This window comes from Rattus norvegicus, chromosome 3 (assembly GCF_036323735.1).
Source record: "Rattus norvegicus strain BN/NHsdMcwi chromosome 3, GRCr8, whole genome shotgun sequence".
Taxonomy (NCBI): Eukaryota; Metazoa; Chordata; class Mammalia; order Rodentia; family Muridae; genus Rattus; species Rattus norvegicus.
In genome coordinates, this window is record NC_086021.1 from 153,227,182 (window position 1) to 153,252,214 (window position 25,033).

A 25,033-nucleotide genomic window follows, 5' to 3' on the forward strand; every position below is an offset into this window, starting at 1 on the left:
CCATATTATTTACCTCTTGATTGAGTTTTTGGTAGATTATGTCTTTAAAGGAATTGGTTTATTTCATCTGGGTGTTCAACTATAAGGGCATAGGATTGCGACAATATTCTTTGATTATTATCTTAATGATGGTATGTACAGCTCTTCTTTCATTTTTTATTCTACTAATTTGTATTTTGTAATATTTTGTATTTTAACTAGATAGAACTACATTATTGATCTTGATGTAAGGCTTTGGTTTAATGAACTATTTTTCTATTTTCAATTTTATTGAATCCTGCTCTAACTCTTACAATTTCTTTCCATTATTGCCTGGAATTTAATTATTTTAGTTTCTAAGCTAGGAATTTACCTTACTGAGTTTAGATCTTTCTTCTTTTCTGTTAATATGCACATATATGTATATGTGTATATATTTTTATTAGCATTGTTTTATTTATTTTATTGTTCATTGTTTAAAATTATATTTTATCCATTTATTAGGGGTAGGCATATGACAATGCCTAAAAGTGGAGGTAAGTAGATGATTTGTAGGAATCTGTTTTCTCTTTCCACTCTGTGGGTCCTGGAGATTTAACCCAAGCCATGAGGCTTAGTGGCAAATGTGTTTGCTCTCTGAGCCATGTCACCATCCCTGAGAGGTTTTTGTTTTTTTAATTACAAAAAAGCACAAAGATGATTTAACATACTCTGTATTACCATTAACTAGAACTGACCTTGTCAATAACCCCATATTTGTTTTATTGCCTTATAATCACATCTGACCTGGTGTTATATGTAATTTGCCATGGTCAGTTCTCATAACCTCTGCCCCTTTTCTCTATGACTGTCATGGAACCAATGTCCTTGGTCACATCCCAACTATGTGTGCTGATTTAATGGCCACTTGAATCATTCTTCTGTCAACAGTATAGACTTTTTAAATCCAGAAAGAAGAAAAGTCCTTGTGTAGAAAAGAGTAAAAGCAGAATTCACAGATCTGATTCAGAGTCCAGTCTAGAATACATAGATATGTATGCATGCACAGGTATTGCCCTTGTTTAAGGTATTTGGAAAACAGACCCAGCAAAGGTCAAGGATTCACACTATGTAGATTATATGTCAGTGTTGGTCAAAGAGGGGGAATATAAATCAAGGAGAAAAACATGTGGAAAGGTCATGTTATCAACCCGATAATGTAGATAGCTGGAGTTTAATTCTTCTAAGAACTTGAGAAATGAAGCCCTATCATATAGGATATAGACAAAGCCAAGTCTCAAAGCCCTTAAGAAAGAAGCATGACCAACCAGAGCTCCCAGGGACTAAACCTTTACCCAAAGACTTATACATGGACTGACCCATGGCTCTAGCTGCATGAGGCTCTAGTAGCAGAGGATGGCCTTGTTGGGCACCAATGGAAAGAGAAGCCTTTGGTCCTGCCAAAACTGGACCCCCAGTGTAGGGGAATGTCAGGAGAGGGGGGACAGGAAGGGAGGGTGTATTGAAAAGGGGGAGGGGGTGGGATAGGGGGCTTATGTCCAGGAAACCAGGAAATGTAATAACATTTGAAATCTAAATAAAAAAACATCTGGAAGGAAGGAAGGAAGGAAGGAAGGAAGGAAGGAAGGAAGGAAGGAAGGAAGGAAGGAGCATGGGGCTTGCAAGCAGAAGTTGGGCAGCTGGGTACTGAAATAGTAAAGAAAAGGGAATGATAAGTGATAAGTCTCTCAGCAATACTGGCTGAAACCGCCTGCAAAAAGTTCCTTTCCTGGAGTTGTACTTCTGTGGTAGATATAGAAAAGAAAACAGGAAAGCGTCACCCCTACTGACTGTGTGCTATGTGCCAGGTCGTGGGATCTCATCCCATCCTTGCAAGGTGCTAAGAGGGACTGAACTGTTATCTTTGTCCCCTTTGTCCAGAGGAGCATTGCGGGTGTTCAGCGCTTATCTCTGGCATATGCTAGCACCAGAACACTGATAAACCTGCCCAGACTCTGGGTTTCAGAGCGTGGCTTCAGTGAGTTACACGAAAGAACATCTAAGAGGAAAGAGCTACAATAGCAAAGAATGATTTTGCTTAGCCAGCTTTTGGAGGGCAGAATATAATGAGTTCTGGGAGACTTTTAATTAAATGTTGAAAGTACAAGAGGTTGAAAGCAAGCTGCCTCAACAGGAAAGCTAATATTTACAGATAAAAATATAAAAGTCTGGAAACCCAAGTCTCTTATTAGGTGTAATATAATTACTGAACTTCTGTTTCCTAGCAATAAGGAAATATGTTAATTCTCTGTCCATTGGTGGCATTTAGGCAGGTCTTGGGTTTGGTTGTGGGCTGAAGCCATTGCCAGGAGACAGGCCTTTGTTTTCATAGCTGCTAGAGTTATAGGAAATCACTCTGAAAGGAAAGTCACTGCTCATACTTGAAGGATTCAGGTGACTTGGATGAACCATTTGAGCATTGTCAGAAGGGGGAATGTTCTTCAAGTGACCTTGTGCCATCCACAAAACCCAAAGATGTCACTCAGCTCTGCTGTCAGCCCACTGTGGAGCTTTGAGCAAGTCCTCAGAACTCTCTGACTCAAAGTGAGTTTATTTATTTATTTTTGGTTAGGTCCTATTAGGATCAGTTAATTGCTTATGGCAATTACCAGGTAGACAAACGGACAGGAAAACATTTGCCGGAAGACCTTTGCAGGAGCTCACACTGTTGTAAGCGGCAGCCCACATCTGCCATTTGCTCATGCTACCTCTGCCACATCTTTCGGTTCACTATGGTTCCCAGCATCGCCTAAATGATTAGCATCAAGTCTTTGAAACCATAAAAAAACAAAAAACAAAAAAAACCCCACCTTATAGACACCATAAACCTAGAAGGAAGGACAAACAAAAAGTGCCTTGTTGATTCATGGTAATCATAAGTGGTTTGATAGATCTTAGTACTTTACTAACAGAGGAGTCTACTTAACACTCTTGCAAAGTTCCATAGCTACACAGTATTCAGCAAGCATCTATCCACACAGTGACTCAGAAGCCTGAGAGCCTTGTACCTTCAGCTTGGCATTTGCTGGCTCCTCAGGAATTCCCTTAAGCTTAGCAGACAGGGGAAAAGAAAAAATGGAAGATCAGATAACAAGGAAAATTAGACTGAGAAGGCATGCATATCACTTCAGTCCCTGAACCCCTGCCAGAACTGAACACCCTCACTAAACACCATGTGCTAGGTAACTTCGATATATAGTAAATGGATTTTACTGAAATCACAGCTAACTAACTCTGACTTAATTATATGAGGGCTGAAATAGGGTCACAAAAGCCAGTCATCCTGAAATGAGCTATGTCTTAAAAGATGAGATTTCGTGGCAATGAATATAAACCCATCCTCTTAGTTGAGGGGAAGCCACTTTCAGATGCACGGAATGGAGAGATGTCTTAAGAGTACTGTGTGTATGAGTAATTTGGGGCTTCCATAGCTAGTGTGCTAATGGGTTCTCATATCAGCATAGTTTCCTAATGCTGAAGCATTAGGTCTCACCTACTCTAGAGCTGTGCGGTTGGGTACAGGTCACCTATGACTCAAATGTGAACCCTACCATATAGTAGTATAACATTCAAAAGTCGGTTGCTTCCTTCCACAGGGAGGCACTACTTATATCAGTCTTCCCACAAAGCTGCCAAGGAATTAATGAGATAATCTGTGTGTCAGTCAGCTTTGCACCGCTATAACAGAATACCACAGATCAGGGCAGCTATAAAGAAAAGAAATGGATACCCTCACAATTCTAGCAACTGAGAAATCCAAGATCAAGGGGCTGGCATATGGCAAGGGCCTTTTGCTGCATCTTCCATGACTGAAGAGAAAAGAACAAGAGAGGATAGAGAGGAAAGAAGAGAGAGGGAAAGGAGAGGCAGAGAGGAAGTGAAGCTGTCTTAATATAAACACCTCCTAACACTGTTACATTGGGATTAAGTTTCCAATGTGTTTCTTGGGGATCTACTCAAACCATAACATCATGCAAACCAGCTTAGCCCAGTCCTGGCACCTAGTCAACATTCTATGGATTGTTAATATTTTAGTGACTCCAGGCCTTGGAGCCATTTTCTTCTTTTCTCCTCATAAAGAAAAAGAAATCCACACTTCCTGGGAGGGGGAATGCAGTCAAATAGCAGTTCCTCAGCGCCTCCTGGGGTGCAGCTCAGAGTTGAATACATTATAAGGACCCTGTCCATTTTGTTCAGGAGTCACTGAAAACAACATCAGAGATCAGGATTCAAGTAGTTTCTCAGGTGACTGATAACCAAAAAGAAGAGAGTAGGCAGCAGAGGGGTTAGACAGAGAGGAGCTCCTATCAAAGCTGCCATGTCGAACAAGTTATTGCTTGGGGCAGATGGGACTCTGGCTAGCACTGGGCAGAATGCCCTGTTTAGTTCTGTCCCTGCCACCCCCTGCTGCTGGCTGGCTGAAAACCAGCTCCTTGTATTTGAAGGACTAAGCAGCTTTGCTAGGAGAGAGCAGGCTGAAAGCCACAGCCAGTGTTGGCTGGGACACTCCACTCTGGACTATGAGTCTCCTAGTTACAGTGAGACAGGTATCCTGGGTGTGCAACTGCCCAGGGTGAACCGGTCTGACACACCTTTCCAGGAAAATAAATCTGATGGAATTCTCAGTGCGAGACTTGTGCTGGGAATGCTGAAGTGCCTTGGCCGAGGCTCACACTTTTGCACTGAAGTCCCCACTTTTGCAGTCCTTAATTGTGAACATCCCACAGACTACAAAGCATACGACAGACAAAATGACGAAGCGTCCTCATGGGCAGTCGTATCTGTAAATCTCTCACTGGAGCATGCACTTGGTGTTTGGGGCATAAAGAAGGAGCACTTCCTGCTGTAGATCTTCCGATGTGACTGTGACACACACGCTGCTCTGCTGCTGGAGGTCCAAACCCTGGCCAAACAGTGGCTGCTCCTTGGGCATCCCAGGGGCCCTTTATCTTGAAACCTTTGGGAAAGGTGCATAAGGTAGAAAATAAGGAAAAATGGGATTCATTTAAAAAAGTGGGGGCAACTGTAATTTATACAACTATTGTTTCCTGAGAGTTCCCAACTTTTTCCCAAGGAACAAAGCTATAGGTTTCAAACATGAAGACATTTACAGTCTTCGGAGAGAAGGGCAGAGGTGTATTATTTGAGTAGATCATCTTGAAAGGCCACTGTTGATACGAGGTGAGGGCATCATGTCTCAAAGAACCTGGGTCTGACCACAGCACACCCTTCCCTTCTGCCCACAAGAAGTTATAAATGGATACTTCAGAGGCCTTGATGGTGATCCTTTCCACCAACCAGACCAGACTTCCTTCCACCATTCCAGCTTGGCTAATTGGCAACATCCACGCTCAAGACAACTCTCCACATAGGATGGGATGTTCTCTGGCCTATTATACCTCCTCTCTGTCCTGCCCTTTTAGTTATGTAATTCTCATTCGTGTCCTATCTCTCCTGCCCTGATCATGATATTACATGGTATGTTCTATAAGAAAGAGAAGCTGGCAGAGGGAATGGAGAAAGGAGACTGAGGAAATTCTTTGACTTATGCTAAATTCCCAAGGACTGGCCATTTTCACTAGACTCTACTGCTCCATAGAGTGTTATGTGCATGCCTAAAGAAAACAAGTGTCCTTATGGTACTCACAGCCTCATGAGTAATGGCTTAATAAGCCCATGGGATCTTGTTTCACACTTTTGAAAGAGTGCCCATTGGAGGGATACCCTTGAGGTTCTGCTAGGATTTCACGTTTTACCCGGGTGGTGAATATGTGAGCATGTTTAGTTAGCTAAAAGCAATGAAGCCTAGGACTTATGACTTAGGCCTTCTCTAGCATACATGCTATATTTTGAAGGTATTTACTAAAACCTTAAAGGAAATACATATGATCTGCCCTCTAGCATTACTTGGGAAGCAGAGATTATGGTAGGATCCCAGTACTCGGTCACCTCTTAGGCTAGGGACCTTTGCCCATTGCACATCCTACGAAACCATAAATGGCCATCGTCACCTTACACAACAGTGGGGGAGGTGGGCTTTCTGCATCATGCTTGGCACCTACAAGCAGAAGCAGCTCTTTATTTCTATTGCTAGTTATGGCTGTGCTGTGTGACACAGTGGAGAGGTGGCTGGAGAAATCCGCTCCCACTGAAGCAGAGGAGCTCTGGCACTTGAACTAATCTGCTGCTTTTTGCCACAACAAACGAACGGTTTGATAGCAGCTCCCAGAGACAACTTGGCAGAGACAATTTGGTGTCGGCTGTAAATACATGTCGGTGTGGAATGTCTCAAGGTCATCAGGGAGATGACCTTTTGAGCTGCTGATACATAACAGTCCCCCAGCCCCTGGTTTTTTAGTCTCTATCTCTCTGTGATGACATTTCCTTCCTTCTTTCCAGCATAACTGTCTTGGGAGTGGACAATACGATTCTTGTCACACAACTGGCCTTGGTCCCTAAACTGTGAAAAAGCAATCAAATTTGCCTCTGTTTTATCTCACAGTAGTACTTGAATGGGCTTCCTACCTCAACTGAGTGAAAGACGGGAGTGTTTCTCTAGAGCTTCCCTCTTTCCTTGCTTGTTTTTCTAGCCTGCCTCGGTCTGTCCACACATTGTAAGACCAGATTCGCTCTATGGCTGTTTTTAGATGTCCAGGCCATAGCTCATTACAGCATGAGAACTTAAGTCAAAAGAAACCCAGCCCCACTCCTGGGAAGCATTGCATGTAAGAGATAAGATGCCCAAGGTTTAGCCTGAATGTACACTAGGACTGTGGCAGCCACAAACTCACATCAGAAGAGCCCTAGGGAAGAGACAGCATGCTTTGTACGGAGAAGAGTTAAAATTTTCCTGGGGATGGGAGACATTTATCAAAGGTTCACACTGAAACCTGCTTTCTTGCTATCAGCATCTAGAAGTATTTCTGTCCCAATTGTCACACTTCATCATTGGCAAAATTTTAAAAATGGAAAGAAGTTAGCAAAGGTGAGAATGTGTGCACATGCAGGCGTATGTGCATGTGTGCATTCATACACTGTGTGTGTTTTGTGCATGTGTGTGTATGTGTGTGTGTGTGTGTGTGAGAGAGAGAGAGAGAGGGAGAGAGAGAGAGAGAGAGAGAGAGAGAGAGAGAGAGAGAGAGAGAGGGGGGGAGGGAGGGAGGGGAAGGGAATGGATACTATTGAGAGGGAAGCAATACTCTGATTTCCTCGGGGGTAGTTGAGAGGCTAAACAGAGCTGGGAAACATGGAAAAGAAAGCAGTACCCTTCTGGTGAGGAGCCGATGGGTCACTGTACTTTTTGAGTTTCCACAAGTATTATCTAGAGAAAGATTTGCTTTCCCACATACTTCTTCTGGCCATTGAGAGAAGAAACTCTATTGATCGATACAAAGAACATCCAGTTAGCCACTGGAGTCCTTTGGAAACGTAGTAAGTTCTGGAGACCCTTGACTTCTGATCCTAAATGAAAAGCTACCAAATACTCAAAAAGACTGCATCCTATGGACAGAAGTAGCGCATGCTTACCGAATTTGCTCTAGTATTCCCAGGCTCCCTGTTGCCCTTGATTGCTGTTTTCCAGCATGTGCTTCCCTGCTTCATATACAGGACTCCTGTGCATTCTCATACACATACAAGCTGGCTCTCCTTCCCCAGGCCACTTGCATGCTCCACCTACCAATAAAGTGGATACATGGAAATAAAAACACCAGGAGAGAGCCAAAAGGGAACACAAGCTACCCTGTGTGACTTTAAAAATACCTGTATACCTACCTCTCCCCTCCGAAGTACTTTATTTGAACCAAAGACCACTAACTTCACTGAAAAAAGCCATTTTTGTATTTTACAAACTTCTATCTCCAGCTATCTCTGATTTCTTCAGGTGATTGTTACCAAATTTTACTGAGTTGCCCTTGAGGCTACCTGACCATCATAGAATTAGCATATGCACCACTTCAAGTCAGGAGGCAGAGATGCATGGGTTGAAATGCATGCTCAAAGTGAGCAGTTTAGAGGCAAGCCTGGTGTAATCAAATAGCTGCAGCCTGTTGTTGACAGATGGTCTTGTTTACCTCCAGCCCATCTGTGGAGTTCTCTGTCACCAAACTATCAAAGAAGAACACACACCCTTATAGTTTCTAATGTATAAGCCTGATCCATATAGAAGTTTTAATAAGGGAGTCACTGATGATAATTTCTTGTTTGAAATGGTTTGCACATGGGTAACTCTGGACAATGAGAAAGATAGCTCAGTTCTTGACTTCAACATAGCATTTTCAGAATCTTGGGTTGGCCAGACACACAATATGCTATAGATGGGAATATTCCTGATAAGGTATAACTGTTGGAAAACTGCTTCAAAAATGTAACTAATGGTCTTAGAGTGGAGTCCTCTATGACAACATATCTGTACTTGACCCTAGTAAACTCAACATTTTTACAAGCAATAGAAATTTAGATAAGTCAAGACATGAAGAACCCCATCCAAGCCATAAAATGTTTAATTATCAGATTTACAAAAGGCCAAAGGGTTGTAGGTATATCCACAGAGCATAATAAAGAGCGAACATTCTAGGCCATCTCTCCAGCCTGCAGGTAAATGGAAGGAAGTTTAATTGGTATATGCATAAGCTCCCATATATAAATTTCTCAAACCAAACACACAAATGCAGTGTGGCTAAAGAGCATATTCCCTAAAAAATGCTTGTATGTACTAGTTTTGTCGATCACGTGTGTGCTTACATGTGACTGGGGGTGGGCAAATAAACAGAGACTACAAAAGATTACATGTCACTGTCAGAAGCCCACCCATCCTACATCTTGTTGTATGTGTCTTTAGCAGCAAGGTGGACGTCAGTGTTTTCCTGCCATCCTCCTTAAAAACACCCCCTTCATAATTCATGCCCTTTCCTAAACCACAAGAAAAGTGGAGATGATGCTATGGACCAGGACAGATGAACTTCTGGTCCTGAGAAAAACCGACTAACTAGGCAACATTGGACCTTGTCATAAAGGATCAAGGGGAGAGATGGATTTCAGATGGACAACTGAAAATGCCAGATCCAGACAGGGAAAAGTAACTGTGAGGTTTTTCTGGTTGTTGGCTCTTTTTTTTTTTCCATTAAGCTTAGATTAGTGTTTTCAATGGGTTGATTAGCTTTATTGTACTTATTTCTGATGATTATAAATTAGGTAGATGGATAAATCCACCAGGTAGATAGGATGTGAGATTGTGGATTATAGCAGATGCTGACAATGACTGGACCCTATCTCCTCAACCCACACTGAGGTTACCCATGGGTATTTTCCATAAAAGTACATAAGCTTTCTTACATCTCCCTTCTTCCTGCTCTTTACTCTCCATGGAAGTGTGCTCAGAGTGAATTTAGAACAAACTAAAAATGCCTGGGAATGAGTGTCACAGTTGCAATCTTCAACTAATGAGAGATAAGATTGAGTACCATCTTCCTCCCCTCTTCATGGACCAATCCAGAGTTGACCCCATGGCACCTTCAGAAGACCATTGTGGGATTGAAACCAATTTGCCTAGTGAAGTTAAACTCACAAACAGGCCCTGTGTGGCTATCTTACCTTCCTACCCTACTTTCCTGACTGGAATTTCCTGAATTTACCCTCAAATAAGCTCCCTATTTCAGGAACAGCTTCTGGGGATGGAGACCCATGTGACAAAAAGGACTATACCATTAGACCCACTTGATAAGGAGAATGAAATTACAAGTATCTTGATAATATTAAGTTGGTTCCTTGAGTAGCATAAACTGGACACCCATGGAAGCCATGAGGTGCAGCTTAAGTCAGACATTTTTACTTTTGAGTGACCTGTGTATTCGTAGCATACAATGAAGTAAAGCAGGTACATTCTGCCCAGATAGTTCTCTGGGCTGCCAGGAGTGAGATCTCTTATAGGAATCTTCCCTCCGTAGCAATAAAACCTTTTTCTTAGCTTTGCAGCATCATCGTTTATAAAAAGTCATTTAGGTAGCCTTTGAAGAAGAGTCTATGGAAAAAAAGAGAAGGCAGATGCTTGACACTATCCTTCCTGTAGCAACCTAAGTTCACAAGTCTAGAATACCTTCCCAAGTTGATGCCTAGGTTTACAAAGCTCGGTAGCCACCACTCAGTCTTACCAACCCAGGTGTGCAAAAGCTATGGATGGAAATGCATTATGTAAGTACAGAGTTTGTACAACCTAGAATTTCTAGAGCAGTCAAGAGAACAAATGTATCACTGAGCCCTAGCCCACACACTAGGTCACCTATAGCCTCCTAGCCCACAAATCTTATAGTTGCTGAGTCCACTTATGTAGCTTTCACTCTCAATAACCACAGACCAGCAGTCACTCCCAAGGTCCTTTCCCTGGGAAATTTTCAGCTATAGAGTTGACACCCTTGCCCTTCTCCAGATGAGAATGCAAACCAGGCCAGTATCCCATATCAGGGAACAACAGTATTGAAAAGAACTATAGGTTGGGACATGATGTCCTAAGAAGAGATCTGTGCAGATATTAGAGTTTGTCTGGCTTCACATTCCAGCATAGGGACCTTGTAAGGGCTTGGACATTAGAAAGCTTTTCCCAGTATACCGTAACTTTCCAAAGGCATCCCACTATTAATATGTCCTAGGCTAAAATATAGCATTGACTTTTTCATTTAGCATTCTTCTATTCAGTAGAACCAACCTTCTAAATTGTGAGAATCCATATTCTCTTTCATATAATTCAATAAAGCATTCTCAGTTTGAGTTTTCAGAAAGTAGGACGTAAGTAATTTTTATCTTTAAATTTGTATTGTGCAAAAAAAAAATGTTCCTTGAAAATTACCCAATCTTTCTCCTTCATTTCAAAGTTTAGGCTTGGGGAGGTCAAGGGATTTAGCCAGGTCACACCAGTGGAAATAAAACCAGAACCCAGACCTCACAAATCCTTTCTCTCACATCTAGACTCATAATAAAAAAGAGAGACTGCAGAGTTGACATAGCTGAGGTCATTACATTAGGTTTCCCTAAAGGGCCAGAGCCAGATGTTGGTAAGTCCTATATTATTCATTTCTCTTGGTTCAGACACTTTTCTGGATGCCCTTTTCAGCATTTCTTTATATAGCATCAAGCAGTTTATGAAGAAGCCATATCTGGCATATAGCCCATCTTTATTAATCCCAAGAAAAAGCTCTAATATTTAAGCCCCAAGCCATTGGCAAAGAGATTCTAGGCAAAGAATCATTGTTACTTTTTGCATATCTCTGAACACAGGGTGCCTACCTGACTATTGTGGAGTGCTTTGTGTCCAGGAGATGGCTGATGCTTTACATTGACTTCTAGGTCAAAGCGATCCCTATTAGCTTGCTTATTCTAACCAAATACCTGAGATCACAATTGAAAGGAAGACGCTATTACTTTAATTCATGGTTTCAAAAGGGCGCTCTCCATGTTGTTTGTCCCTGTGTGGTATAACTGACAGAATATTGTGGTAGCAGGAGTGTATTCTAGTAAAGCGAAGTTCTCACCTCATGGTGGACCAGGAAGCAGAGAGAACAAAACAGAAAAGAGCTAGGGACATCCCCAGTGACATCCTTCTTCTAACAAGGCTCCACCTCCTGAACTTTCTTGAAGCTCTCTAAGTAGTACTGCCAGCTAAAGACTAAACAACGTGAGATTTTGGAGATGAGATTTTATATCCAACCTATAACTCCATCTAAGGCTTCAAGTCATCCAGTCAATCATGTGCCTTTGGCAGTGTTTCCTTACCCATGACCAGAGTTTGGGATTTGTGGCTGAACAGACGTTCTCTGCAGCAAGGCTGACTGCAGAAGGACATTTGGATGTTTCTAGATGCTGTGTCTGCCCATTCAAGGAAACAGAAGATCTCAGGATCTGTTCAGTATAATGAAACAGGGCCAGAGCCTGAAGCAGTAGTGTAGAAGTGCAATCATCACTTGCTAGGATATGAAAGGAAGACCAAGGGTCTGAGGCCAGCCTGGAATACATGGTAGAACCCTGTCTCAATCACCAAAAAGCATAGAAATGAAGAACAAGAACAGGGAAAGGTAAATGAGGCATCTCGGGAACCTAAGGAGCAATTGCTTAGGGAGATGCTCTCTCTCTGGGGACTGGAGCACATGCTCCAGAACGATGCTGACAGCAGCTGTCTTTTTATATGTCCTACTGTACCTCACACACACATACACATCTTGTCCTAGTGTTGGCTCTGAAATAAAATGTGTGGTTCAGGGAATTCACAGCTCATTGGTTTTGATCAAAGGCCAATATGACAGAAAGCTCTGCCCATCTAAATGGAGACACACAGTCTTCCCTGCTCCCTACGCTGTTTCTAAATGCAGGGTCATCTATGCGAAGGCCATGATCTACCATATGGAATCAAGATGCCAGCAGCTGCATACCCTTGGCTGCCTGGCTGGTGAGGCCCATCAAAGTCAGTGTGGTAGCATGTTAGGTGAGTGCCCCAGGGTGTGATATGTCTAATGCACCTCAGTAAGTTTGCTGTGGGGGTCACAATTCACACCTCAGTAACTCCCTGACTTACTGTAACTGCACAACCCAATGGGATAGGCACACTTTATTTTGATGCCTGACCCTAGTATGCTATTTAGGGATCATTGTGTTCTCCTCAGCACAGAAGGAAAGATTACAAAGCCTTTGACTGACCCCAGGCATACCATTGTTCCTGCACCTACTTCCTCTTTTCAGCAAGTCTCTAATGATCCAATAATGTTAGACTAAAAGAAAGAAAAAGAAGAGACAATGAGAAAATGATAAGGAGGTAACTGACAAAGGCCCAGGCCGCCCCCTGCTTTGGAATTTGAGGGATGTCCCAGTGTGTAGTGTGGAGAAAGTAAAATTTCTGACTTAAGCAATGTCTCAAAGCAGACCAAATCATTCTTGCTTTAAAGATTGCGGTTCATTTCTGGGCCTAGGAAGAGATGGAAAGATGCCCTCTCCTATTACCCCTGAGGATTTCCGGTCCTGGAAGAGGTGACACACAGGGCAATGCTGTGTGTAAGCGTTCAGCTTTTCTGAACGCTGTTCTCAGCTCACAGTATATGCTGCCTCCATTAGCTGATAAGCTGTCAAGGGAATATCTTGGGATGCCAGGTCAAGTTTATTCCATAGTCTTCAGAAGGTCCCATACAAGCCAGTTGACACCAACTTTGAGCTTAAACTCTATCCCAATAGAGGTACATGCCTGATTTTTCTCAATCAACAAGAACAGAAAAATAATAGAAAGCAGAGAGGGGTAGAGGAGGATACTGTCTGATGAGATGCCAGTCTGTGAGTGTTCACATTCCTTATATGAAGTGGTGTACTATTGATGTACACAAATACACAGGGTACATTTTATTAATTGTTATTATAATTTAAGTCACTGCTATTATAATTTCTAATACAATGCGAGTACAATGTAAATCAATGCTATATGTATTATTTAGGAAATTGTGATAAGGAAAAATATGTTATAGTTGTTTAACACCGATGCATTTTTTCTCAGTATTCTTGATCCATAGTTGTTTCAATCAATCCATGAATATGGGTAAGAAAAGATGACTTTATAAACATCCTTTACATATACATAGACATATGTGTGTTTCTATATATATATACATGTATACTCACACACACACACACACATATATATATACACACACATCTTTTATGTAATGTGTCGTACATATGTTCAGAACTTCTTATTTGTCAGATATTTGCTCTCTACTTTGCCTATACTAACTTGCTTATTCTTAGCAGCAATATTCAGGAAAAAAGTTATATAAATTATTATAGATCAAATAAGTGTTATTGGCTGACTGAGGATTTGAATCCTGGTATTCTAACTAAATGTCTTAAATCTTAATCACTGGAGCAAGGATTCTCAAACTGGAGCACACATAAGATTCCTCTGGAGAGGTGCTAAATTGTGCTCGTCAACATTTCATATCTGTAAGAACATCTACAATAAACAAGGGAGGAATGATCTGTGTTTGTTCACAGCTTTAAAAGTTTGAGCCCATCATGGCGGAAGGGCATGGTGGAGCAGTGCTACTCTAGCAGCAGCCTTGAACATGTCCTGTTTCTGTTTAGTGTGATTGAATCTTGTGTTGTTTTGTTCACTGTGGCTCTGGGAAAAGCACTGTACACCATATAGCCTAGGAATGTAGTAGACTGAACCATATGTTTACCTGATGTTGTGCTCTGTTGTTCCTATGGCAAAATATCACATCTCTCAGAATGAAGCCTTATGGTTAAATGGGCCCTGATATCCATGAGCTGATTGTTATTGGAAAGTCTATGTAGAGCAGTGCATATGGCCAGTGCATATGGCATCAGCCTAAACAGTAAGGGCTCAGATATGTTCAGGGCCTCTTGTTGGCAGGGAAGTCTGTGAGATGAAAGTTTGGAAGATAGGGAGTTCCAATCAGTACACATCAGATTGGATGAGCTTCCCTACATCCCAGCCCCAACTTACTGCCAATGTTTTTGTTTTCTTATTTAGACAGTATGTGGGCTAGCCCATGTTAGTGGCTTGAGCCTGTAACCCCACATCTTGAGAGGCAGAGACAAGAAAAGAATATATGTAAGGGCAACCTGTGCAATGTAGCTAAACCCTATTTCAAAACCTTTTTTAAGGGTTAGGGATTTAGGTCAATATTAGAATACTTGCCTATAACATACAAATAAATCAGAGAAGGGAAGCATGAAGAAAGAAAGGGAAGTGGGGAGATGGGGAGGGTAAAAGACTAGACTATCAGGCCTGTCTATCCCTAGCAGTTTAAACTGAGACTCTGTATCTGCCTGGTACAATATATATAAAGGTATCATAACAAATTCTGCCCCTTCCTGCCCAGAGTCTGGCCTTGGTCCCTTTTCTATGGGGTCAGGAATATTCCCAAGGGAAAGAAAGACTATTGTAAGTCTCTATTGTAAGGAGCATGGACAAAGAAAGAAAGAAAGAAAGAAAGAAAGAAAGAAAGAAAGAAAGAAAGAAAGAAAGAAAGAAAGAAAGAAAGAAAGGAAGGAAGGAAGAAAGAGAGGGGGAGAGAGAGAGAGGGAGGGAGGGAAGGAGGGAGGGAGGGAGGGAGAGAAGGAAAGAGACAGACAGAAAGGTAGTTAATCTGTGGTTTATTGCTTATTGGCTTAGAAGACTGGCATCTGTGTACAAGCCTAGACTAACAGCCACATTCCTAGAGCTTTATTCATGTAGCTCTGTGATTGATTTTGAGGATTAGCCCAAATCTACATATGTGAAGAACTCTTGGAAGAAAAAACTGTCAATTCCCTTTATCACATAGCACAAAGAAAATCTCAAACAAAAGAGATGGTGCTTTGGGCTGTTTGCTGCTGCTCTGACAGATGACCACAGACTGAGCAAACTATGAGCAATCACAATTTCATTTCTCTCATGGTCCTGGAAGACGAGTTGCCCACAAGCGTAATATTAGCACCTGGTGAGGGCATTTGTGCTACATCATGATGTGGAAGGGCAGACAAGTTCATGCAGGACATACAGGAGGTACACTGGCTCTGGATTCCATACAGCCACTAATCCCATCAGGAGGTCCCACCTTCCTCATGTCTTTCTAACCCTAAATGCTTCCTAAACATTTCACCATTAATGCAAGAATTCAAGAAGTAAGTTTGCCACCCATGGAATTAAAAATAAAAATAATGTTCAATACTGTACATCAAGTATCATATAATCAAAAGATAAAATGTTTGTGAAAATATGGGAATCTCATAGGGCTTGTTTATGAATATGTAGGTAATATGTAGCAAATATGTAGTGACTGAAGATATAGAAGTTGGGTCCTGTTGCTTCTACAGGGCTCTCATTGCCGGGGTTCTGTCTATATATATGTCTACCATACTTAAATAAATATAAGGAGGCAAAAAGCCTTGGGCACCCATGGGACTGGAGACTGGCTGCTTCCAAGGGCTAGAGTTGACTCTACTTCTCCTTTAACCTGAGTTTAGGTAAACCCCTGGCATTGGGTTTAGGTACAAACAGATATGCAGGAGCTGCTGACTCAAGTAGGACAAAGCAGCCAGTGAATGTCACTTTATATGCCCAGTTGCTTCTTTGGTGAACAGGGGTGGGGACCAGTAGATAGAGTGGAACATACCTCCCTTATTTCACTGAGGGTTGAGAGAGCTAGGATTATTTGCCTACTGTCTCAGTTATGGTTTCTATTGCTATGAAGAGACACTACGACCAAGACAACTCTTATAAAGGACATTTAATTGGGACTAGGGTACAGCTCCAGAGATTAAGCCCATTATCGTCATGGTGGGAATCATGGTAGCATCCAGTCAGACGTGGTACTGGAGGAGCTGAGAGTTCTACATCTTGAGCAAGTCCAGGAGGAGACTGGACTTTATACTGGGCAGAGCTTGAAAAAAAAAATACATACATACATACATACATACATACATACACACACACACACACACACACATACATACACACACACACACACACAAACACACACACACACACACACACACACACATATATATATATATATATATATATATATATATATATATATATATATTCAAAACCCCACCTCACAGTGACCACTTTCTCTGACAAGGCCACACCTCCTTTAATAAGGCCACACCTCATAATAGTGCCATTCCACATGGTCCAAACTTTCAAATACATGCGTCTGTGAGGGCTAAATCTATTCAAACCACCACAGCCACCACCTCTAGGCAGCTAATTCCTGGGCCTTTCCGTTGGTATGAGCACAACAAAGGAGACCACTTGCACAGAGAGACAGCTGACAGCACTGATGTTCTGGGGACAGTCTCAGATGCAGGGTAATGACATAACCCAACATATCTGCTCTTCTCCCCAGGAACCTAGAGAAAGGACTGGCATCAGCCCCCTCGTTTCTCTTGCTTTTAAGGGTAGAAAGGACACGTGTGCAGGCACAATTCTTTGTTGAGTCAACTCTACCCTTTGGAAGCAGCCAGTCTCCAGTCCCATGGGTACCCAAGGCTATTTGCTTTGTTGTATTTATTTAAGTATGCCAAGTATATAGACAGAACCCTGGAAATGGGAGCCCAGGTCAGTTGCAGTGGGAACTGTGAGAAACGGGACTCTTTACAGACGATCAGAGATGAGGGCACTTGCAGAGCCAGACCACTTAATATCTCAGATTTGCCATCAGGGAGACAAATTCAGAGTGGGGAAAAAAAAGAGCACAGTTCTTCACCTCACGCCCAACTGTTGGAGCTGGAGTTGCTGTTTATATCTTGTAGTAGCGATGCCAGAATGTCCTGGGTCTAAGACATACCTAAGCCTCCAGACTATGTCTTGCCTTCACAAAATATTCACCTGACTCTTAGGACTTCTTGATGAGAGTCAGTAGAACCTTTGTTTGCAATAGACTAAGAGCCTTCAAGTTGTCCAAAAGCTTCTGCATAAGATTTGATGTTCAATTTGCCACATGCTATGAGTCCTTTTCCTTCTTAAAAGGAAAGAGTCCTTTAACTTTTAATAACTGGGCCATTTCCTGGTATTCTGTCTTTATCTTGGCTCCTCCTCTGAGGCACTGAGGTGATTCCTAGATTTTCTTCATCCTAAACCCAGTGCATCCCTACTAATCCGTTTTTCCTTACAATGCATTTCTGGGAGAATGTTTACTGGATGTGCTATGGCCACTGACTTGTCTTAGCACAGTCCTCCAAGTGAGCATAAAGCATCAATGAGAGGCTATCACCGGTGAGATAGAATCTGAGGGAAGCCATCAGACACACATACTAGTGGGCTCAGTCAGGACATGGGCATTAAAAGCCCACTGTACAACATTGACCATCCTGCCTAAAAGTTAGCTAGGGCTTAGCAAACAAGAACCTCTTCCACACTGAATGTTTGCATAGATAAACTCAGAAGAAAATGTGGCTTGTAGAGACTATTGGAATGTGGACTGGGGGCTATGAAATAAAAGAGGAAGGATCTAATGGGCTCCTCTGTGCTGGCTTGAGGACTTGTACAGAGAGAGCCCAGCACACACTACACTTTCCGTGTTACTTACTCTCCTAGGACCTTGAAGGGAACCTAGGTAGCAATACAGATACATCCCTGACACCTTTCTCCCCACTATTAAAGCCCTGTCGATAGTAGAAAGGTATTCACACTCAGCATTCCCAGCCCTGAACACCCACTGCTGGCTTGAGAAACATTGAGAATGAAATCTCCCACACTGTCACTGAAGCCTCAGGGAAGTTAATGGCTTTTATTGACCTGTAAAAAGGTCAATAGAACCTGTGAAAAGGTGCTGTGTAAAGTTTTTCATCATCGGAGCTGACAGGGCCTGTTTGGCCTCTGAAATGACCCCTGCTGGCAGCACGAACAGGACTGGACTTTTCAGTCTCATCTCAGGGCCTGGGGAGCAAGGGTCTGGCACTGCCTCTCCTGCCACATGGTTCACCTTTCCCTTGCTTTCCCTCCTTTCTGTTCCTGAAGTCTTCAACTCAAATACATACAAACATCTACATATAGATATATATATGCACACATAGGCATAGTCACTCGTGTGTGTGTGTGTGTGTGTGTGTGTGTGTGTGTGTGTGTCTTCCAGCCTATTCCTGCAGATTCCCACAAAGATTGAAGTATCTAAGAAAGCTAAGGTCTGTGTGTCCACTTACTTATTCTCTCTAGTTTTTCAACCTAGGTCTGATTGTGAGTGATTTTTTTTTAAATCACTTAATATTTAGGTTTAGCTTGACATTGTTATAATTAGCAACACTTGTAACACATCCTTTGCACACAATTCATTTGTCTTGCTCCCTATTTTTTTGTGTGTTTTAGCAAGCCTTCGAATATATTGGTATCCTGAGACATAGGAAAGCCTACATTCTCTATTAAGATAAAGTCATGAACCTTCCCCCCCCCATATGCATGATGACCAGTTAGTTACTGTGTGTGTGTGTGTGTGTGCGCGCGCGCGCACGCGCGCTCGCGTGCATGGGAGGATGGGGGCTATGAGACAGATTTACACGTGTGTCTGAGGTCTTCTAGCAAAATGGGCCATCTTATCTCTGCAGGCCAACTTGCAATGTGCTCAAAGCAGAAAATGAAAGTGGCATGGCTCAGCATGTTTCCCCCTCATCACAGATGTCAGGAAATGCTCCAGCAAAGTCACTGCCTAGCTCCCCATCTCAGGGTGTAATAGGATCCGGCTCTCCTTTCTCTGGGCTGATGCTTTCTAGCACTGGAGTGCCTTAGAATCAATGGCAAGCTTTAAAAATCACCCACTAAAGCCCAGGCTGCCTGCTGGGACAATTAAACCGGACTTGCAGGGTATACTCAAGAAAAGCAGCCTGGTAGCCCCACAGTTCAGGTGCCCATGATCCCCTTAGCCAATTTACTTTGGTTTTGTTTTCCTTATAAGAAGTGCAAAGTCTTTTGTAAATCAGACTGAATATAAACCTCCGATAAGATTCTGTGTTTTGTTCCTAGAAGTACATGCACATTTTTTTTTTGGTTCTTTTTTCGGAGCTGGAGCTGGGGACCAAACCCAGGGCCTTGCGCTTCCTAGGCAAGCGCTCTACCACTGAGCTAAATCCCCAACCCCGTACATGCACATTTTTATCACACATGTGGAAATTTGGCTTCGAAAGTAAGGAGCCCAAATAATAAATCTGAACCAAATTTCTGTAAAAGATCAAATGATATTATTCCTTTAACTCTCCACACCTACACCTTTCCCTAGTCCCTTGGGCCTGCAGTTCGATTCAGTGAAATACACCAAAGAGAACAGGACAGCGAGGAAAAGTGGTCTGAAACTCCTTCTCCTTCTAGCTGATGTGCAGGGGCAGGAAGTGTGTGGCTGTTTGGTGTTTGGATTGGAGAACAAAGCATGATCCCTGTTCTGACGGAAGCCTCTCTCATGCTTCGGGAATATTCCCCTGGTCAAACTTCCCTCAAAAGGTAATAAAATATGTGCATGCGTTGATTAGGAACAAATGTCAAAGAAGCCACTATAATGGAAGTCTCGATTTCCACAGCTCTGATAAATCACAGCAGGCGCTCATGAATCTTTAATGGCTGGCCTATATTTAGGGGTTTTCAGTTTCTGAGGGCGATGAAAGGTTCTGCAGAGATACCGTTCCCTCAGTGCCTGGCTTCTGCCAGGACTGGTACCTATTTAAAGCACATCTTGTCTTTTTGAACACGGGCAGATTCTGCTGACAAGAAACTTTCCTAGACCTGAAATCAAATGATAAGTCCTCCGACCTGAAAAGTGTTCATTAATTTCTTCCAAAATATGATATGGATTGTCTACTCTGTTTCAGGCCTTGTGCTGGGCGTGTTGAGGAAATAATATAGAGCCCCCGACCTCTGAGTTTGCACTCTAGTTGGAGGAGACAGTCAGTAGATACAGAAACAAATCATCAGGGTAATTACAGGCTGTGGTAATTGCAGTGAGAGAAATAAGCAGGATGGCATGGTGTGTTTTTAAGCAGAGAAGTGACATGAGCTGATTTGTATTTTGAAAGATTACTCTGGCTGCTGGATGGGAAAATGGATTAGAGAGGCCAAAGGTGAAAGCCAGGGCACCAATTTTAAAGCTACTTCAGTGGTCCAGGGCCCTGCTGGTGATAACGAAGGAGGCAGGAGGCAAAGAATAGATTTTCAGTGTGTGTGTGTGTGTGTGTGTGTGTGTGTGTGTGTGTGTGTGTGTGCAAGTTCATATGGATGTGTGTCTGTGTCTTTGTCTATCTGTCTGTGTCTGTGTATATGTCTGTATGTATGTTACTGAAAATAAAGCATGTTACCACTGAATTTTATATCCTCTGCTATGCAACAGATATTTGAGTCGAACAGAAAACTTGATGATAACAGAACAGAATCACCAGAGAGACAGACAGACAGACAGACAGACAGACAAGAACAGCTGAGCTTTGGCTTAATGATTTAGTAGACTGGCATTTATTCTTTGAGCTATGAAGAGGCATAAATGTAGTTAGAAGGGCAGGTTTCAGGGGTAATCTGGAGTATACTGCCACTTAAACAATCTAATATGAATACAGTCATATGTAACCAGTGGGAATTTTAGTTATAGGTTAAGCCTTGAGAGTCTTATTTAGGAGGCTGAAAATGATGGGTGGTATTGAAAGCTATGACCTGGCCTAGGAAACCAATCCCACTGGACAGAGAGTCCTCTGACCACTGCCATTTACAATCCAAGGACAGAGGCACCATGGAGAATAACCAAAATTGCATGGCCAGTAGAGCTGGCACAGTAAAACTAACCCATAATGGTGGAAGAAGAGAACAGAGAATACAGAGTTGTACTTCAGTCTCCACATGCATGGAGTAGCATGCACACCCCATACACATACATCAAATGCATGTACAATAATAAATAGTTTTTTTATTTGTAACTAACTGGGTGTGACCAGTTTATCTTCTATATTCAAATTTCAACCTGATTGTGTAAAAATAAGCCAACAACTGAAAATCAAAAAACACACAAATAGAGCCAGGCCCAATGCTATAGGCCTACAATCCTAGTTACACATGAGGCTGAGATAAGGGGATTCTAAGCTCAAGGACGGCCTGAGTTACAAAGTGACTTCACAGACAATGTAGCAAAGCCCTGCCCCAAAATGAAAAGTTGCTGAAGAGCTGGTGCTACAGCTCAGTGGAGAGAGTTTGCCTATCATAACCGAGCCTTGGGATTCAATGCCCCGTACCAATTACTAACGTGGATAATTAAAAGAATAAAATGCAAATTTTAGCCCAACAGAGAAATTATTGCTTTACAAAGAATGTTGCTATGTAGTTCTTTAAATACTGAGTTCTCTTGTGGTTTTAAAACTAATCAATGGGGTTGGGGATTTAGCTCAGTGGTAGAGTGCTTGCCTAGCAAGCGCAAGGTCCTGGGTTTGGTCCCCAGCTCCGAAAAAAAAGAAAAAAAAAACAATCAAAATTTGCAGAAACTTAATTTACTGTTCTGGTTTTATTCCTATTAGTTAAACATTTCGTGCATACATCCCTCTGTCTGTCTGTCTGTCTGTCTGTCTGTCTGTCTGTCTCTCTCTCTCTCTCTCTCTCTCTCTCTCTCTCTGTGTGTGTGTGTGTGTGTGTGTGTGTGTGTGTGTGTGTGTGTGTGTAGTTATGCATATAAGTCCACAACATGTGGAGGACAGAAGACAACCTTGACTATTAGTCCCCACTCTCCACTTTGTTCAAAACAAGTCATATTGATGTTCAAGACTGCATATACAAGATTACCTGACCCACTTGTTTCTTGGGATTCTCATTGCAGTAGGGTTATGCGACCTGGTTCTTTATGGTCCTATGAATTCTAAGTTCTCTCAAAACATTACCATCTCCTAGGTAACTGGAAGCAAAGCTTCCTAATCTGACTAGTCCAAGAACCATAGGATTTCCTACTAGCAGATGACTGTGGCTGGATATCTCCCTCCTGTTGCTTACTGCCCCTTTCCTGTCACACAATTTCATGTCCATGGACAACTAGGTTTCCCAGACCTCCAGCAAGGGTTCCTTGCCAGCTTCATTTTTATATGTTGTCTTAGGGTTTTCATTACTGTGAAGAGACACCATGACCAAGGCAACACTTACAAAGGATAACATTTAATTGGGGCTGGCTTACAGGTTCTGAGGTTCAGTCCAGTATCATCATGGTGGAAACATTGCAACATCTAGGCAGACACTGTATTGGAGAAGGAGCGAAGAGTTTTACATCTGATCCAAAGGCAGTCAGGAGAAGACTCAACATCCTCAGACACCTAGGAGAAGGATCTCTACGCCTATCCCCACAGTGATACACTTCCTCCAATAAGGCCACACCTACTCCAACAAGGCCACACCTCCTAATAGTGCTACTCTCTGGGCCAAGTATGTTCAAACCACCACACATCTCTTTGCAGTACTGGAGTCAGTGGTAGGGGAAGCTGCTTGTAATGACCCCACAAGAGGGCTAAGGAGAATTAATGCCAAGTATTCTTGAGCCATTGAACAGAATACTTGTGGGCCACCAAGCCCTGTGGTCACTAGATGGGGGTTGAGATTGATACCAGACAAAGCTGGATTAGAAGCCCCTACTGCATCTGGCTCCAGAGTTGGTCTTTCTGGCCTCTGCCTATTTCACTGATCCCTAGAAGCCCAACTTTGCTAGTTTTAATACCAAAGATACTGCTTTAGAGATTGTAGATAAGTTAGAGTTTTAGTTGAGAACCCAACTATCTCATATGCAGGTAGTATGTTCTGTATGAGTACTTTGGGTACATCCACTACAATTCTGCAACAGTAGATCTGATATCAGAGATGTCTACCTAGTGACAAGCGGATGGGTATCACATATGTCATGGATACCCTGGAATAAAGGATGATCCAGGCCATTCCAAAGAGGCCATTTAGATCTTATGAATTGTGTATCTCAGAAATCTTCTATTTAATATTGTCAGACTGTAGTGACCACAGATAACTGAAACTATAGGCAGAAAACCATTGGATAAGGGTCAGCCTTTCTATAGTTATACATTCAACAGAGCAGGAAGCTCATATCTGTGTAACTCGTGAGGATTCTAACACATGTGTTCCTTATTCCAAAGAATGAGCTATATCTTGTATATTTAACTTACACATTTTTTTAAAAAACATTAAGCTTGAAATAGAATTGGTTCGGGGCAGACTCCTAGTTCCCAACCATGCACACTGTCACCACAGTGAAGTGACAGTAACAGTAATGGCAGCCTTGGCAGGAGCAATAGCAGCTGCCCTTGGAGGCACTTCTGCAACTGTATTCACTCACCAGTATGACTTTCTCTTTCCATCCCACATAACATAACTCACTGCATGCAACTGTGCAGTTCCCGTTCCCATGGCTGAAGTCACTTGGGTAAATCACTCGCCCACATCCCAGGGTGGCTGAGCTGGGGAGCCACTATCTGAACCCTGGTGGCTGAACCTCAGACATGAAATTGCCTCATTGTGTCTTCAGATGGCTTCTGTCACTCAGCCCAGTCTCTCTCAGGGGAGCCCTTGTCAATGCCCATCTAGAGTAGGAGGAACTGGACTACCTCTAGCCTTTGCTCTCACTGGCTACTCACTGTCCTTCATAATCAGATCAGCCCTTAATTTGGTGGCTTAGTCTGTAGGAACTTCTAATTAAAAGATGGATTTCCTAATGAACTTTTATTAATTCAGCAATCTGTCTGGATGCTGAATTGTCATTTTTCCTAATAGAGAAAATCAGTTTGGTTTATTTTTCTGAACAGTGGAAGTTATTCAACTTAATTAAACTGTCTGAGGAGATTTTCTACTTGTCTTTCTCTACATGGGTCTTCAGGGAGCTCCCTTCTTGATGCCTCAGTGGTGACTAGAGCCTGGCATTTCTTCTGAAGTCAATGTGGATCTGATGTCTGCTACTTCTAAAATCCCTACAGTCGAAATCAGGGCAAAAAAATCAGGAGGCTTCTCTGGGTATGGGGGCACATGCCTATAAACTCAACAAGCAGTGAAAGAAACAGGAAAATTGCCTAGGAAGACCTAGGCAAGACCTGTTTTAAAGCAGGACAATACCTGTGTCACATGGTTTCAACTTATCAGGAAAGTCCCCCTGTCCCCCTGCACCTGTTATGCACAGAAGGATAGAAAGTGTTTTAGGTCCCAACACAAGATGACAGCACAACCAGATTTTAAAATCCTTCAGACTACCTTAAAAGAAAAATTACATAGCTAGCCATATTTGGTAGTACTTTAGAGACCCTTTCCTTGTCAGTAGGTAGGGACTATTTTCAAGGATGCAAAGTTTGAATAATAATAAAATATCTATACGTAGAATACAGCATAGAGATGGGACTCTAGAGAAAACACCTAGATATTTTCTAGAGGAAATGTGCTTTTTAGCATGACAAATACAGAGGTGGATGCTCACAGCCAACCATTGAACTGAGAATGGGGTCCCCATTGGAGGGGTTAGAGAAAGAATTGAAGAAGCTGAAGGGG

At 42.4% G+C, this 25,033-nt stretch overlaps 1 protein-coding gene and 1 long non-coding RNA gene across 4 annotated transcripts in view; one reads left to right on the plus strand and one right to left on the minus strand.

Annotated features, from left to right (window-relative positions):
- Positions 1-25,033, plus strand: part of Slc24a3 (solute carrier family 24 member 3) — a 499,080-nt gene that overhangs the window by 221,764 nt on the left and 252,283 nt on the right. The gene's annotated exons all lie outside the window — the stretch shown is intronic.
- On the minus strand, positions 1,644-22,505 carry LOC120101723 (uncharacterized). Its single transcript, XR_005502522.2, has 3 exons — positions 22,295-22,505; positions 7,546-7,692; positions 1,644-4,975 (listed from the first exon to the last, which is right to left on the minus strand). It is a non-coding gene; the product is annotated as an uncharacterized LOC120101723 (long non-coding RNA).